Below are 19,241 nucleotides of genomic sequence, written 5' to 3' on the forward strand. Positions count from 1 at the left end.
CAGAGTATCCAAAATCCAGATGGGGTGAAGGTCTTGGGCCAATCAGAAATAAAGAGTGCATTTCAGTACTTTTATTCTGATCTATAGACAGAAGATTCTTTGGCTCCCCAGAACAGACTGAAAATTGCCTGCAAACAGTTCACTTGCTGGAGCTGACAATCTTACAGTGTGAGACTCTTGTGTTCTGGTCATCCGCCAGGCGATTGCAGATCGCAGTAAGGATGCAGGTCCTGGTCTACACCTTATGGAATTTTATTAGATATTTGCTAGAATTTTGATTCCAATTTTGTATGAAATGTTTAATTCATCTACTTCAAATAATTCTGTGACATTATCTTTGGGTGAAACACATAGATCTATTTTTTTTGAAGAATCATTTTTTGGGAGGAGTTTTATATAGTGCAAACTTGACCCAAAGGTATCAAAGCACTTTACATGAGTGAGCATAAGTTGTGTTACAGATGGACACATTCTTTTTGCATGGGGAGATTAAGTGATTTGCACAGAATCACAGGAAGTTGAGCATTGCTGTGGCTCTAAAAGGCCGATTTTGCGGACTTGAAAATTTACACCAGATTATTTTCCAACCGACTCTCGACTATTATTTCCTGATTGGTTGATTCTTCACAGCATGGATTCATTCCATCAAGGTATACAACCTCCCATGTCAATATACCGATACCAGCCCTCGAGATTGCAGGAGTCTTGACTAGTTCAGCCAAGATTATATCGTTGGATGCTGAAAAAGCATTTGACAGGGTCTCCTATTGGGGTCCATCATGACCGACATGGGTTTTGGAACAAAGTTTGTGGGCAGATTCATCACCTTTGATACCTCTTTGGCCGCATATATTTTCTGTATGGGGGACTTATCTAGTATGCTATTTATTAATTGTGGAACAAGACAAGGCTGCCCCCTATCATATGGCTGTGTCTGCACTGGCTGATGAGGGGTGTTACCCCGAAACCAGTCCCAGGTTGCTTGTTTCCAGTCCAGGGAAGACCTGGCTTAGCAGTTCAGGCTGGACTGTTCCCATGAGGCACAGGGTCAAGACTAATTTGCATATGGCTGGGTCTGAACTACGGTGGCAAAGTGAGCTAAAGAGCGAGGATGGATTCAACCCAGATCTGTGACTGCGGGGGGAGTGAAAAGTTTCAGCGCTCCGTCCTTCATCTCCTTGTGTTTGCTTTGTTCCCCCTATCACTGCAGCTGCATGCACTTTAGAGCCATTTATTCAAGCTTCAGAAACATCTATTGCTTTTCCATCTTTGTACCTACCCAAGCTAGAAATTAGATTACTGGTTTATGCTGATGACATCGCAATTTTTTCATCTTCTGTAGATTATACCTTTGTCGTAATTGAGCAGTTATCCAGATAATTTGGCAGTTTCTGGAAACAAATTGAATATTAAAAAAAACACAGATTATGTCTAATACATTTATGGTACAGCCATTCTCTCGTTTTTTAGATACTAACAAATTCAAAAGCTTTTCAGATTCTCTCCCATCACACACTATCTTAACTTTACATATAATTAATTCTAGGAATATTTTGTCAAAACATCTAGGAAACAGCTTACAGGCACTTTTTTATAAAATAATAAATCCCAATAGGACGGATACATTTGAGAGCCACTCCTCTAAATGGATGAGGTGCTTGGGTATTGCTATCTCTGAGACGATATTTAATTGAGTAATACCCTCTCAATCTGTTCTTAATGTTTCTCATCGAGCAGTGTATATATTTAAGGTATTGAATTATACTTATTATACTCATCTCTGTCTTTTTAAGTGAAGTCTTAAACAAACTTCAGAGTGTTTTCATTGTCATACAAGGGAGGCAGATATGATTCACATCTTCGTCTTATGTCCACTTATTAATGATTTTTTATTTTGATTTTGATTATGGATTTGTAAAGCGCAGCGAATGCCCATGGGCGTCTTGGCGCTAAATAGAATACTAGACCAAACCGGAGCTTGACTATCCCAAACTGAGTAACCATATTTTTATCTCTTTACGAAAGGAAAGTAGAGAGGGGCAGTTCTTGATTGAAATTGGAAGTTGGTTCCACGCCTTCGTTGCATACAGCAGGAAGCTTCTCCCTCCCCATCTGAGTTGTTTATATCTGGGGACCTGTATTAGATTAAGGTCGCTGAATCTCAAAGACCTGTTCGGTGGTTGGTACCTTACCAAGTGGATTTTTAACGACTGTGGGCCTACCCCATGCAGGGCTTTATATGCAAGACACAAGGATTTAAATTTTATTCTGTTTTTCATAGGTAACCAATGCAGAGCTCTCAACCCATGGGCTATGGACTCATGTTTGTGTATGTTCAGCACCAGTCGAGCTGCAGCATTTTGTAAACGTTGGAGATTCATGAGGTGTTGGGACTGCATCCCCGCATAAAGCGCATTGCAGTAGTCTAGTCTTGATAATGCCAGCATGGTTACTACTGTTTTGCATGATGTCAGCGGAATGAAAGGTAACAACTTCCTAATCATCTTCAGGATGAACCATATCGATGATGATAGCTTGTTGGTTTGTGCTTCATTGGACAGTTTGTTATCTAAGAGTATGCCTAGGTGTTTTACCTTGTGTACTGGCGAAGGACATTGCCCTAGATTATCTGGCCACCAGTCCTGGGACCAAGAATATATGTCTGAGCCTAACAGCATCACTTCACTTTTGTAGCCATTAAGCTTGAGACACTTAGTCTGCATCCAGTAAGTGATCTGTTCCATGCAGTATTTGAACCTGGTCGCTGTCTCTTGTGTGTTGTTAGAGATGGAGACCACTATTTGCGTGTCATCTGCGTATGAAACTGGGAGAAAGCCGCAGTTCCTAATAATAGCCGCCAGGGGCGTCACATAAAGATTGAAAAGGGTGGGACTTAGTGACGCCCCCTGGGGTACCCCACAAGGAGATGTAAAGTCTTTGGATTTGGCTTCTCCCAGTTCCACCGTAAAGGACCTGTTGGATAAAAAGGATGCTAGCAGGGCCTGAGCTGACCTATGTAGTCCAGCCTCTTTGAGCCGGTTAAGTAGAGTGTCGTGGTTTACCATGTCAAAGGCCGCCGAGAGATCTAATAAAACCAGGGCGGCCTTCCCCCCGGCATCCAGAACACTCCTAAGCTCCTCGGTGGCCATCAGCAAAGCGGTCTCAGTTTCGTGCCCTTCACGGAAACCGAATTGCGAATAATCCAGTACATTTGCTTCTGTCAGAAATTGCGACAGCTGTCTATTCAGAAGCTTCTCTAATACTTTCGAGGCAAAAGGTATCCTCGCAATAGGTCTGTAATTACCTGGTTCTTGGGGATCTAAATTGGATTTCTTAAGGAGGGGAACTGATTGGTTTTAATTATATTGGTGAAAAGCAAAAAAAGTTGCTCGCTCAGAAGCTCGTCGAATAGGTGCATCACCTTCGGCGGGCAGGGATCGGATGTACCACCTGATTTTGTTAACCTGACCACCTGAAGAATCTCTTCATAAGAGGGGGGCTGAAAGAGAAAACTGTGACCAAGTGAATGGCATGAGCTCTCTTTTTGTGTCTGTATTTTAGTCTGCTTGTGCCTATCGACCTCCGATCCTCTGAATAATTTGTAGACTGTAGATACGTTTTCGACAAAGAACGGGCCCAGTGTGTTACAAAAGTCTGAGCTCATTTCAATGGGCGTGTTTGTGTTTGTCAGTTTTCTAACTGTTGAGAAGAGTTCTTTGTTAGAGTTTTTAGCCTCCTCAATTTTTTGCGTAAAATATTTACTTTTCTGAGCCAGTATTAGTTTTTTATAGATGCCTAAAGAGGCTTTGTATTCCTCTTTTGGGGCCATTTGTATCAACATACCCTTTTGCGATTTCTTAATAGCGATTTTTAAGGAATCGCTATTTAGAAATCGCAAAATGGTATGTATGTAGAAATGCGCTTTTTTTTAGCGATTTCTTAAAATTCCTTAATTGCGATTAGCAAATTGCTAATCACAATTAAGGAATAATTTCCCATTCATTTCTATGGGCCAGGAGGCCCATAGGAATGAATCTGAAATTATTCTCAATTTGCGATTCGCAATTTGCGAATCGCAAATTGAGAATAATTTCAAGGGTGCAGGGGTGTCCAAAGGACACCCTGTTGCACCCCTGAAATAAGCATGGGTACACATGTGGTGCACATACATGCCCTAAGGGCATGTATGTGCATCACATGGCACTTTGAAAAATGCTTAAATGTGCATTTTTCAAAAAAATCGCAACTTACCACCAACTAGTAGTTGGTGGTAATTTGCAAATCCTTAAGGGCTTTTTGCAAATGTTTTGGGCTTCATACATTGCATTTAAGGAATCGCAAAATTTGCGATTCCTTAAATGCAATTGCAAAATAAGGAATCGCAATTATTGCGATTCCTTAGTTTGCATGAAGATTTGCGTGATAGATACCATTTACCGAAAATGCGTTCGCAAACGCTTGATACATATGGCCCTTGGTCCTTGTTCGTACGCAGCACTCCATGTTTTTTCCAGCTTTCGGCAGTTCTGTTTTTGTTTTTTTAGGGCCTGCGAAAACCAAGGTTGGGATGGCGTCTTTCTCCTACTTGTTTTGTTTTTGTGAGGGACTGCTGTGTCTGTGGCTAGATGTATCCAGTTAGACACTTGGTGGGTGGCAGTGTTAAAAATCACTGTCCAGTGTTGGGATAGATTGGTTTAGCAGATTATTCAGCTTTACAACATCGATTTTGGACCAGTCTGGATAAGTGGACTGTTTGTGGCGTACCGCCAGAGCCTCCTCATTTTTTCCTACCTCTACAGTAAATATTATTATCTTGTGATCAGACCACGGGACTGGAAGAATCTCCGGTCCAGATATGTTTATTTGACGAAAAAATCCCGTCAAGTATGTGACCTGCCTTATGGGTGGTATGCTTCACTAATTGCTCCATATCTAGATTCATAAGTGTCTCTGATAGTTGTGTAACTCTGGGGTCATCGCCATTTTCTTATTAATGCATATTGGCATTGAGTGTGCGGTCATCTTAATTCCCTGACTAAAGTCACTCTTGATTGGGATCCTAAAATGATTATACTAGGACATTCAGATTGAATTCCTTCTTCATTGGTTAATGTTTATTATTTTTCCATCGGAGTGGCGCATTTAGGAGTTGCACAGGTTTGACTTCCGAGGGTCCACGAGATGCCAAAGTGTGGTGGCAAGAGTTTATATCTCTGTGTGGCATGGACATCTCTATAATTCAGAATAACCTAAGCTGTGCTAATTTGTTAGAATGGACGATTAAGCTTGTTCCTTGTTATGCTGATGAATTATTAGAATTTAATTTTTAATCTGCTTCTATTTATTTGTTCTTGTTTGACTTAATAGCAGGTTTCATCTTGTTATATCATATATGAAGCACCTTGCACTTTTTATATTTTCTTTATTTTGTTTAAATCTATTTATTAACATTTTATTTTAGCATTTTGCACAGTTTTAGGGAAAAAAAACAACAACGTACAGTGTGTATGTGGCAGCGTTAGTCAATAGAACAGATACAAATACGCCATTATTCAATGTATGACTTTTGAGTTACATGGTAGTCCATTGCAAGAGTCTAAGGACCACGCCCCCTGGTAAATGGGGGGTATCTAGTCCCCCCAAAGACCGCAGCGTATGTATACACAGCTAGAACATGGTGCGTTATGCGTCAACCGTGGACATAGAGTACAACATAATGAGGACAACATAAGATAATGAGGGGTGGGAGGAGTCACCTGGGACCTGTTTCTGTGCCTAGTAGAGCCCTGGGGTGGGAGGTGTAGGGGGGAAAAGAGGACTAGAGTTTGCCAGATCCAGTGACAAGGGCAGGATTCAAAACGCTTGGAAGTCAGTGCTCTTCAGTCTATGTGAGGGCCAGAGTAGATCCTTGAGTGCCACCCTTCAGCTGCTCGTTCGAACCTCCTGCGCCAGTGACCATCTCCTGGAGCTTCAGTACCATAGCATCCCACTGAGGCGCTATGGGGAATTTGCATAAGCCAAGGAGATCTTCCCTTTGGAGTGCCATCCCCTCCACCCTAGCCCAGTTCAGCAGCACCTTGCACTTTTTTCTTGTATTAGAAATCTATTTATGTAAATACATTTTTGATATTTTTCCAAATTAAAAAATGTAAGAATTTGGGTTACTGGTTGAGGAGGTAAGTACCCATCTAAAGTAATAATAACAATCCTTGTCAGGGTGAACCACCAAATTTTCTATATAAACCTGAGCTCAACCCCCTGGTACCTATGGCACAGAGCAGACAGACTTAACTTAGAGGCAATATGTAAAGTATTTATGCAGTACTAAATCAGTAAGCAAATGCAAAGCAATGGAAATCCCATAACAAATTTGAAACATAGAGTAAAATCTAATAAACAAAACTACAAAAATCCAATAAGGCGATCCAGAAATATGAATTTTTAAGGTTTTAGGTAGAAATAGTGCCACGAAGCACAAGTCAATGATAGTCAATGGTCGCAGTAAACATTTTTTAGGTGCAATTTGACACTCGCCACATTGAGGTGCAGATCAGATATATTAACCGGGTTTGTCCTGGTCAAAGATTTTACCTTTTGACTTTTGTCCTTTAAGTCCCAATCAACCACATGAGTACTCTTCTAAAGCCCCTCAGGACCTCAGGGAGGTAGAGACTTACAGGATGGCTGGCAGAGGCCAACAGGAGAGTCTAGTTCTGGTGCAGTCTCCTCTGGTCAGCAGGGCAGTCACAGGAAAAGGCTCTTCTAGCTTGTTGTGTACCTGTAGCTTTAACAGGAGGTCAATTTGATGGCACCTGGAGTCCACTTCTTTGTCTTGGGTGTAAGAAAGAGAAAGCATCTCTAGTTCTCCAGACACTCTGTAGGCTGCAGACAGCAGGTTAAGTTCTATCTTCCTTAGTCCCAGGAGTGGTCTGAAGCGTGTGCCAGAAGTTGCAACACGTACTTCTGGCCAAGCTAGTGGGTGGGATTGACCTTTGGGCACGCCCTAACAAAAGCGGTAAAGGTTCCTGGGGCTAACCCTACCTACTTTCGGTATTTTCAAGATGGCCGAAGTCTTCAGGCACACATAACATGGGCTCTGAGGGCTGGTGGTGTGTGTGTGGAGTATACTATGGTAATCTCAGAGTCCTTCCACATGTAACATCAAAATCCAGCTCTATGCAGTCCCTGTACCCACATCAACCTCAGAGACAGAAATCTGGTATAACAAAGCTGACGTTTCAGCAACCAGCGAGTGGATACACACAAATTGTTTTGGCATTCTGTTTCCCTCCTTTGAAGTACGCTCCAAATGTTCTATGCAAACCTAGCACACCTTTCAAACAGAGTGTGACACTGTAATTTCAAAGGAGGCTCACTATGAATGGGGCTTGATTGGCCGTACTGGGCATCAGGCATTTCCCCGGGAGGCTGGAAAGATGTGGGCGTCTGGTTTTCTTAGTAGGGTTCAGTTGTGTAGCAGCACAGCAGTTTTAAAAACACTGCAAAGTTCCTTGTATATCCAGCAGTTTTCGGGCAACAATAAAAGTGTCAAGATAACTCTGGTGATTAATGTACCTTCTGGAGGGAGATGGGAGTTTTGTCTAGTGGTAGTTTTGACTCATCTAAGGTAGCACATAGGGTTAATATGCCTGCTGAAAGAGGATGCACTATGCATATCAAATAACATTATTTTATGTGCATCGCTCAGTGGGTTACTGCTTTTGTCACAGAGATTCTTTTGTAACTGTACAGTTCATAAGTTACAATTTCAATCTAGCAGAGTGAGCTAGCTATGAACTACCGTCAAAGAGCTGCATGCAAACTGTATGGTACAGGTTAAAAAGTTGTGTTTTTTTCCTGGTCTTTCATTATTCAGATGCTGCTAAAAAAGGTTTGTTTTGGGTAGAAAGAAATTCTTATTATTAAAGTCAACTGTTAGACCTAGCATCCTTTGGCGTGATTTCCCTTACTTTTTGCATTCTGACCTCCCGGTTTTGACTCTGTTTTTGCTGGTTTAGTATCTCTGTGCACTTTTTCACTGCTGTTCATTGTTAAAGTGCAAGTACTCCTGTTGTAAATTGTTATTATGGATTGGTGTTTCCATGATTGGCTGATTTGATTTACTAATCAGTACCTGGTACAGTGCACTGTGTGTGCCCAGGGCCTATAAATCAAATGCTGCTAGTGGGCTTACAGCACAGATTATGCCACCCACATAAGCAGCCTGTAAATGTAACTCTGGCCTGCCATTTCAGAGCCTGTGTGCAGTCTGGTACTGCCATGTCGACTTGGCAAGTGTACCCACTTGCCAGGCCCTAACCTTCCCTTTTCTTACATGTCAGTCACCCCTAAGGTAGGCCCAAGGTACTCCTGTGGGCAGGGTGCAGTGTGAAAGTTTGGACATGCCCTGGTGTGTGTGGCACATCCTGATAGTGAATTACTGTCAATTTCGTTTTTCAATATTGCAAGGCTACCTGTTCCCATAGGAGAGAATTGGGAGTTTGTTTATAACATCTTATGAACATAACTGGCCCTGAGAACAAGAGAAATAAAGTTTAGTATGCCTGAAGTGCAGGTGATTTTTACATTCTTTGTTTCAAAATACCACTTTTAGAAAGTAGGTATTTTTGTGCTCAGCCATCCAGTGTGCCTCTGCTGGGTTTGTGGATTGACTGTCTGGCTTTGGGATGACAGGGGCTGGGGAGGAGCAGTGGTTCCAGAGAGTCTAGATGGGTCAGGGATGGGCTGAATAGAGCTGACCTGCATTTAGAGTAGGGGGAGGAGATTTCCTTTCACCTGAATGGGCCTTGTCTGCCTCTGACAATGCTGTCTCTGCCTCCTGCCAAGAAGCTGTACCAGAGAGGACATAACTGGTTCTGACTGGGCACAGACACTCTCTGCTTGAGAGGACAAAGGATTTTGGGCTATAAAAAGTGGGGCACAAACCCCTACACTTTAGTACTCTTTTGGACCAAGAAGACTGCCAAGAAGAAGAGCTAGAGAAGCTGTGAGGAGGGACTACTACTTGGCTGTGTGCTTTGCTGTTTTGGCCCGCAGTGGCTGTTTCTGTCTTGGGCAGTGAAAGGACTGGACTTGAACTTTCTACAACTTCTTTATTTAGTTTTTCCAAGAGATTGAGGTAGGGTTGCCCCCTGTTTAAGAAGTCTCAGGAACAGCAAAGACTTCAAGCTCTTCTGCCATCAGCACTGGGGACTGTGTGTTTTGTGCTGCAGCAGAAGAAAAACAACCCGACGCCGCTGCCGACTCTGTGTCCTGAAGGCACCGCAGAGGGCACCATCAAATGCCACACCGCAACCCTGGTCTTACAACAACACCATCGGACGCAGCCACCGAGCCGCTGCTTGCACGGCGACTGATGGGCACTGCACTCCGCACCGCCTCGCTTCACGCCGTCGCCCTGGTATCCCTGATGACGATGCTTCATGCTGACATCGGCGCCGCTGCTGGCACTGTGGTTTGAGGGCACCGCTCATAAGTTACACAACGCACCGCAGCCTTGGCCTACCGACGCAAGCGCCATCGACTTCAGTTCATCAGCCGATGACAGCACTTCAGCAACAACACTGCTGCTTGCACCGTGACTTTTCAGCACCACAACAAGCACCACATCACTTCGCACCGCAGCCTCGACCCCTGCCGACGGCAGCGCTCCTGGCTTCAACCACGAGGAGGTCAATCTGCAACGCATGTGACTTCAAGGGCCCGATGACTCCTGCACCGACCTCCAGAACTGACTCCTGCGGCCACCGTGCTTTCAGAGCTCAACCAGAGGTCATCGATGCCCTGCATTTCTAAAGGGGCTGTTTTGCGGGTGTTTCCGACACTGTAGCTGGCCAGCGACACCGCGGTCAGCCAGAACTGTTTGATTTGTTGTTTGCAACGCCGTGATAGCCCCAGACGGAGCTATTGACTTCAACCAACTTTATTTCAAGTTTTCATTATTGAAGATTTCTAAGTACAGTGTTTTATCGTTTTTGGTCTTGTCTTAAGTATATAAAAATAATGGATATTTTTCTAAACTGGTGTGGTGTCCTTTTGTAGTGCTTACACCGTGTTACTGTTGGTTATGTGCAAATGCTTTACACACTGCCTCTAAGATAAGCCTGACTGCTCGTGCCGAGCTACCAAGGGGGTGAGCAGGGGTTATTATAGGAGTATAACTTCCTTATCCGGACTAGAAGGAAGGGTCCCTACTCGAACAAGGTGCAAACCTTTGCCAACTAGAGACCCTCATTTCTAACATCAACCCTAACCACTGTGTTATGTTCTTAATTCTGAGTTCCTGCTTCCCAGACCAAGCACTCTTAAAAACTGCCTACCAGGATGCCGCTTTGCCTTATGTATCATTCATTTTCTGTTCACTGATTTACACATGTATGTTTCATTGCCTATTTTACACGTGTATGTTTCATTGTCTCTGTGTGTGTGTGTGATATAAAGTGCTCCAACACCCTACACTGGCATTAGAGGTGCTATAAAACAGATGAAATACATGTGAGAGAGGGGCTATGAAGAGATGAGAGGAAATGTTCGAGGCTGATAGGGAGGGAATCATTGAAGAGTCCCAATAAACATTGTTATATCAAGGTGCATAATATGGTCATCATCTACTATGCTATAAAAGCTAATACACTTGAATGTATAAAGACAAATGTGTTGTACAATGCACCATTTGGTCCCAAATGTTTCTGGGGGGAGAACCCCCAAAGCCCCCTTTGTAGTGGTCAGGCTCGCTCACTGTACTCACTAGGCACAATATGGGGGCTGGTCTGACAAGATGTGCCAGGGCTGCTTTGGGCTCCCAGTCCGGCCTTCCCAGTCGGGGCTTCCCTAAGTGTCAGCTAACAATTGCTTGTGACAGAGGAAGCCAATTTGAACCACACCCCCCGTGTGTCATATGAAAAGCCCTAGCAGATCTATCAAGCAGGACGTGACATCCAAGCAGGACTTGACACTGCAGTATAAAAATACAATCCTACCAGCACCCCTTACATATTCTGTCAAGTTCAGAGGGGCCATCGTTGCCCATTCTGGTTAGACTATTTTTGTGCTCATGGGAGCATGGTCACACTTCATTCACACCTATTTAAATTGAAATTGCTGGCTGGCTAAAGTGGGATGACAAAATGCAGATTTCGCTTACAGGAACTTCAGGCAGGTCAAAGGAAACTTTTTATTACCTCTCTTTACTACCCTTCTTGGGGAAGGTATTGGAGCGACATGTGACCAGAGCACTTACTACCTTCATGGAAGAAAACGGGGCATTAGCCCCCCGTCAGGCCGGTTTCCGCCCCGCTCACTCCACGGAGTCCGTGGTTTTATCGGTCCTTGACAACCTTAGAGAGGGCATGGATACCAACTCCCCCCAGGCCCTGGTCCTCCTCGACCTCTCCGCCGCCTTTGACACGGTTGACCATTCCATCTTACTCTCCCGTGTCAGGGCGGCCGGGGTTGGAGGGTCTGCCTTGGTCTGGCTATCCTCCTTTCTCAGGGATCGCACCCAGGCAGTGCGCCTGGGTGATTTCTCGGCGGAGCCACGGAGAGTACAATGCGGGGTTCCTCAGGGTTCCTCCCTCTCCCCACTCCTTTTTAATTTGTACATCGCTCCTCTGATCTTTGCCCTCCAGCAAATGGAGGTCTCCGTTTATAATTATGCGGACGACCTCCAGCTCATTTTTTCACTAACATCATCCCCTGAGTCCATGGTCAACTTCCAATCCACTATGACCTTCATCCGGGACTGGATGAACCACAACCACCTGAAACTAAACCCTGACAAAACCGAGCTGGTTTTTACAGGTGGTTGCTCCAGCCCCTGGACCCCCCTCTTCTGGCCCCCCTCTCTAGGTCCCTCCCCCTCTCCATCTTCCTCTGTGAAAACCCTTGGGATCAAGCTTAATGACCAACTCACCCTGCACTCCCAGGTTAGTTCAGTGGTGTCCTCTTCTTTCCTCTCACTTCGCACTATTCGGAGGGTTTCCCGCTTCTTTTCTTTTTCTGCCCTCAAGCTTATTGTCCTGGCAATGGTTGTTTCACCGCCTAGACTACGGCAATGCCCTCTACTGTGGTCTGCCCGCATACAGTATGCGGCGACTTCAGTTGGTCCAAAATCAGGCTGCCCGCCTAGTCTACAACCTTGCCAAATCCCACCACGTCACTCCGCTCCTTAAGTCCTTACACTGGCTCCCCATTCGTGAACGAGCCCAGTTTAAGATGGGATGTATCATTTTTCAGACCCAGGTTGGATCCGCCCCTGCTTTCATCTCCGCGGAATTAAAAACCTATCCCCCTCTAGGGAACTGCGCTCATCCTCTCAACACCTACTAACAGTCCCCCGCTTCAGACGCAAAAAATGGGGAGGCTCGAAATTTTCCACACTGGCCCCTTCCTTCTGGAACTCGCTACCAGCCCACCTCAGACTTTCCACCCATTACTCTCACTTCCGTAAGGCATTCAAAACCTTCCTCTATCTCCAAGAATTTCCACAATAATTCACTCCTTCCCTCTCACCTATCTGCCCTATGAGGTTCTGCACACCATAGCGCCATGAAACCGCCAGGTGAACGTGCGCTTTAGAAATATTTTAAACTCAAACTCAAACCTACCTTTCTGTAATATGTAGAGTGCAGAGACAGACTATAGAGTAAAAAATATCGAAGTGCACAAATATCGTGGCAAAAATATCGTGGGTCAGTATTGACAGATAAATTCTCGTGGTCAAGAATATTGATTTTAGGTAAGTAATATTGATTAAAAAAATATCTAGGGGGTGATTAGGATGGCTTAACAATCGCCACCGGACCGTCATGCCATCATAACCTGATTTACCCACCGCCAGATTACAATGGCGGTGGGTAACGCGGTGGAGGGAAAGTCCGTCCACCGCTTTTCCACCGGCCGGCAATAGTAGGGCAGAGCTGGGGCACATATATGGTGGTGGTGCCTAGCAGACACGCCATCCATATTATGATGTGAGGTGTTCCAGGCCTTTCCACGGCGGCGATGCCGCCAGGGATTGGCTGGTGGGATTTGCTTTGGGGGCCCGTTGCAGGCCCCCAGGGGTGTGGGGGGCTGCACTTGCGGGGGGGGGTCATTGCCATGCACAAGGTGGCAGGCACTGCGCGGTGGCGGAATGACAATGCACAACATGGCATTTTACCATTGCGGCGAGTGCTGCAACCAGCATCACTCGCCACGATGTTAAAATGCCAGATGCGACCGCCACAGTAGCAGCCGGACTAAAGTCCGCCGCCCATCCTAATAACCCCCCAAGTGTGTAATATCGTTTGCAAAAATATAGTTGTTAAAAATATCACATTTTTATTAATGTTATGTATTTTAGTATATATTTTATATGTGTGTGATGTTTGTATTTTTAATATATGTGTTATATGTGTTACAATTTTAGTAGTTATTAGAAAAAAGATTTGAATTTTGCGTTTTTAGTTCTGTAGCGGGTTGTGGGTTTATAGGGGAATAGGGTGGGAAGTAATTTCATTATATAAAACGTATTGCTTATTTTTAGTAGTTATTATTTTACTTTTATTTGAAATTAGCATTTTTAGTTCCGTTGTGGGTTGTGGGTTTATAGGGGATTAAGGTGGGAATAATTTTTATTTATTAATATCTTTTTAATTGTGCTGTTATAGTGTTAAATGTGTAAATTTATTTTTTATTAATCATTTAATAATTTGTTGGTAATTAATTTAAATGAATTAATTATTAATTAATTATGGTAATTGTGTAATTTATTTTAGGTGTGTGTTGTGGTGTTTATAACTGTAAATGGTGGGAAGTAATTTATTTTTATTGATGAATTATTAATTAGTTGTTAAATAATTTACATTAATTACTAAATAATTATGGTAAATGTGTAATTAATTTTAGGTGGGAGTTGTGGTGTTTATAGGTGTAAATGGTGGGAAGGGTGGGAAGTAACTTATTTTTTATTGATGAATTATTAATTAGTTGGTAACTATTTTTAAAATAATTAATTAGTAATTAATTATGGTAAATGTGTAATTTATTTTAGGTGTGTGTTGTGGATATTATAGTGTTAAAGAAAGATTGTGTGCTCAATGTTTATTTTCTTTTTTTATTAATAATATTTTTTAATTCATTATTAATAATGTTATGTAAATAAATGTAAATAAAAATGTTTTTTGTTTTTGGTGCGGTGTTATAGGGTAGGAAATACAATTAATACATTTATGTTTTAAATAATTTGTTTGCTAATATTTGCTGCTTTTAAATAAATATTGTTTATAAATGTATTTATTAATTTATTTTATATAATATTTTTACCTTTTTAAATATTTAATTAACATTATATGTGTTCTTTTTATATTTTTAATATAGTTAATCGTATATTTTTAAAATATTGTTTCTTTATTTTTAAGATTATTTAATTTTTTTCAATTGTTTAAATGTTATTAGTGATTTTTGTTTCTCTGCTATCCAACACTTTCCCTATTGTTGCACTCACTGGATTAGGAATAGTCATTTTTACCCCTCTGCCATCCAGCATTTTCCCTACTGTTGCACTCATTGGAGTGCGAATAGTAATTTTTACCCCTCCGCTATCTAGCACTTTCCCTACTGTTGCACTCATTAGAGTGGGAATAATAGTTTTTACCTCTCGCTATCCAGCGCTTTCTCTACTGTTGCGCTTATTGGAGTGGGAATAATATTTTTTACTTCTCCGCTACCCAGCACTTTCCCTAATGTTGGGAATAGTACATTTAATTATTTCTCTATCCAACATTTTCCCTACTGTTGTATCTATTGTATTGTGAAATGTACGTTTTAATTTTGTTTTAATAGTTTAATTTTTAAATTAATTATAGAATGTTTTTTATTGTAAATTAGTGATATATGTATATATTCTATTTTTATATAATTTAAAAGTTAAGAAATTAAATAAAGATAATAGTTAATACTTTATTTTAAAGTAAATATATGTATAAATTATTATGTTTGCGTGTTTATATTTTATTAAATTACATTTATTTTTTATATTTAGTTAAATTGTATATTAACTTTAATTTATTTTGTTAAAGATATTAATATTTTATATATTTAATATATATTATTTTATTTATATTTTTAAATCAATATTTTTTACATCTATATTTTTAACTTCCATATTTGTGATTCAATATTTTTGTACTTACCTGTTTAAGTATAGGGAGCCGATATTTTTGCATTCTATATATTTTTTTCGATATTTTTTACATTGATGTTTTTAGCATCAATATTCTATAAGTGAAACATATGTAGAACAAATCTGACTTCAACATTGAAATGGATTTTTAACAACTATTAAAAATAGGTGTTTCATGATTTTTCTATCTAGTCTCATTCTAGATATACAGGATTGCTATTTAATACTGTATCCCAGTGTTTTCCTATGGAACAGCCACACCTGCTTCATTGAAAATAGCTTTGAATACATTTCCATTGTAAAAACATGTTTAACATTAAAGTTGATCAACAACAAGAGAGCAAGGGTTTTTGTAGGGGAACACTCCCAGTCCACCAGCGAGATTAATCAATAATCAAATGAGGGAGTTACCCAAAAACAAGGGGATAAATTAGATGCAAAAGAAAGGAGAAGAAAGAGTAAAAGTTATTCCTTTTTTAGAAGAACCCTCACTCACAACCTGGTTGGTGACATGCTTTATCAGCGGGTTCTCGCTGAATAGCTGAATGCCACTCGGGTATGATTTGACGTCTGATTACAACGGAGCAGGCTATTTGGTGACAAAAGTGTAAGTGCGTGAATGGAAAAGTGAGTTATAATTGTGTTTATTGTTCCCTAAATTTTAATATGGAGCAATAAGACAAGATTAAAAGACAAGATGAGATGCCTGAGTAGGTTAGATTGACCTAGGGCTTCTGGACAGTAAAATTTGTGAGACAAGACACGGTCTACATGTTTCAGCCTTTTAACGACAATGCTAGGCTTTTGTCAGGACCAAATTCGTGACACGAGGGGTATGCACGCGCTAAGGTGCACCCGTCTCTGAGTCACACATATAACATACCGCGTACTTACGGTACGCCTTTCAGCCTTCTGTGAAAGGTACAGTATATAGAAGACTAAAATCAGCTGGGCCCCATAGAAACCATGGGGGGACGTCAGTTATTGTCAAACCGTCATCATACCGGACTGTCCGCCATCATGGCTCCTAGGTTTGTTTGGTAACCTGGTCCAAAAGACACCATTGGCCACAAGAGCACAAATGCAATCAAAGCAGTAGGGACCACCCCACGCACCAAGAAGGAGATCATGAAGCGGTGGCATGACCTCAAGAGGCAGTTGAAACACAAGAACTAGAAGAACCATCAGCTGGTTCAGATGACTGGCGGTGGCCCTCCCATTCCACCAAGAACATTCACTGCGTGGGAGGAGAAGGTGCTTGCCATGCTGCATCCAGAGAGTCTCACAGGAATAGCCAGGGGAGTGGAGGCTGGTAAGTACAAACAAATGTCTACCACCACACTGCTATGTACTGTCTTGCACAACTACAAAGCTACACCTCCTAGGCCCAAATGCACTCATGTGCACCACACACTCCCCAACATATGTCTCACAGATCCAACATTCACTCACTCTGATTCACCACAAAGGTAGCTAGCGACATTCCCTGGGTTGCATGTGCACAGGCAGCCAGCACTACAACTCCCACAGCTCAGCAGGATGGAACACTCCCCCCACCCAAGAGCCTGGTGTAACCATCCCCTCCCTCTCCTCCACAGGGAGTCAGTCATCTCAACAGAGAGGGGTGTCTGTGGATAGGCAGCCAGCACTACAACTCCCACCATGCCCCCTTGTCCCAAAGCTGAGCAAGATGGAGTACTCCCCCCCCCCCCCAGCCAGAAGCATGTGGCAGCCATTGTACCTCATCAACCAAACTTACAGGTAGGTAGCCATCTACACAGGGAAGGGTGTGTGTGGGTGGATAGCCAGCACTAAAACTCCCACCAGACCCCCTTGTCTCAAAGCTGGGCAAGATGGAGCACCCCCTAGCCAGAACCATGTGGCAGCCAATTGTACATTCCCAAACAAACTTACAGATAGATAGTCATCTTATGCTCTCTTGCCTCACCCCTGAGCAGGATGGAACACTCCCCCCACCCAAGAGCCATGTGTAAACTATTCCCTCACTTTGCTCAACTTCACAGGGAGGGAACCATCTTAACAGGGAGGGGCGGCTGTGGATAGGCAGCCAGCACTACAACTCTCACCAGGCCCCCTTGTCCCACAGCTCAGCCAGATGGAACACTACACCCCACCCAGAAGCCTGTGGCAGCCATAGCATTGCTCCCTTCAAACTAACAGGTAGGTAGCCATCTTAACAGGGAAGGGTGTGTTTGGGTGGGTAGCCAGCACTACAACTCCCTCCAGGCCCCCTTGTCTCAAAGCTGAGCAAGATGGAGTACTCCCCCCCCAGCCAGAAGCATGTGGCAGCCATTGTACATCCCCAAACAAACATACAGTCAATGGCACCAACAACATTAGGGATGTGGCCAAGGACATAAAAATCACCCTTCACAGCCGCCAATGCATGCCTCCTGGGGAAATAGATATATCTGTCATTGTAGGTCATCATAGCGGACAGGACATCGCATAGCACCAGGCTGAACATAGGTTGCGACATCCCACCTGGACACACTGTGTACTGGAATGAACCAGTAGCAAAGAAATGCAGGGCCGCCATCACCTTACATGTTGGTGTCAAAGCAGTCGGATAGGTTCTGCGAGGCCTTAGATGGGGCTCCAACAGAGCACATAGGTCTTGAAGGGTAGGTCGATCCAGATGGAATTTATGTATGATGCCTTTATCCTCCATGTCCGCCAGCACTGTGAATGGACAATGCACATTTGGTTGCATCCTAGGTGAGATGAAAGGGCACACATGTCAATTAAATTCCCCTATGTGATGTGTTCAACATCTTACGTGTTGACTGAGACAGGGCCAACAATGAATGACAAAAACACTTCAGCTTACAGCACAACTCACAGGTAGGGACATCTTGACCTAAACTAGTCGCACACATGTCCAGTATTCACACAGAGATTTCCCCCGAAACAGATTCAGACTATGTGAATTCAAAAAGGTACATCACAACATCTTGTGCCACCAACCCTGAGTAGTTGACACAGCACATATGTGAGACAGCAATACTGCTAGCTTCAACGTAGCTGCTGTACCTGCTACATCTTCTTGCGTAATTTGGACAGGGCACACATTAACAACACAATGTGCACAGTGTGTGTACAAAGATCAAGTATTGACATGAGTTCAGCATAGATCCAATTGATACAGTGAAATAGGCACAATGTGTGGTCAGACCCTCATTACTGTGTGTCGCTTAAACATCTCACACATTGAACTGTGTACACATGCGGGAGTCCATCACACCACAGATCTGTGTACATGCACAAAAATGTCATAAGTGACATGTGAGTGAGTATATGCCTGTGCATGTAATCCTGTGCACTGACATGGCATGTGTCATCATCAGTGGTCTAAATGTCACACTAGCACTGGTCTGCACTATCTGGTGGCATGATTCATATGTCTACTGTACAACGTTGAGAACTGGCCATCGACATTGCCAGAGTATGATGTGTCCATAGGTGGCATAAGTGTGCACCGCCACCACAATCACAGCCAGGGGCACCAATATGAAGTGGCCAAATCACGGTAGTAATCGCCTGGCCCCTGCGGTGTGCCACCGCCAATGCCCACCACAATCGAGGTAGTGATATACACATCGTAAAATGGCGGTTGGTGTGCTCCGCCACCACAATCACAGCCATGGGCACAAATATGAAGCAGCCAAATCACGGTAGTAATCGCCTGGCCCCTGCGGTGTGCCACCGCCAATGCCCATGCCCATACAGTCAATGGGAAATGCAATCACGGTAGCCAAATGCAATTTTGAAAAACGCTGTAGGCGTTCTCTGCTACCACGGGCTGGTCATTGGATGCATTTGTAAGATGCACGATCACGGTAGCAACCGCCTGGCCCCTGCGGTGAGTCATCGCCAATGCCCATACCCTTACAGCCAATGGGAACCGCAATTGCGGTAGCCAAATGCAATTTTGAAAATCGCAGTAGGTGTGCTCCACTACCGCGGGGCAGATCAGTGGGTGCATTTGAAAAAAGCTGACCAGGAACACCAATGCAAACACAAGGAGATATATGAA

This window comes from Lissotriton helveticus, chromosome 8 (assembly GCF_964261635.1).
Source record: "Lissotriton helveticus chromosome 8, aLisHel1.1, whole genome shotgun sequence".
Classification (NCBI taxonomy): domain Eukaryota; kingdom Metazoa; phylum Chordata; class Amphibia; order Caudata; family Salamandridae; genus Lissotriton; species Lissotriton helveticus.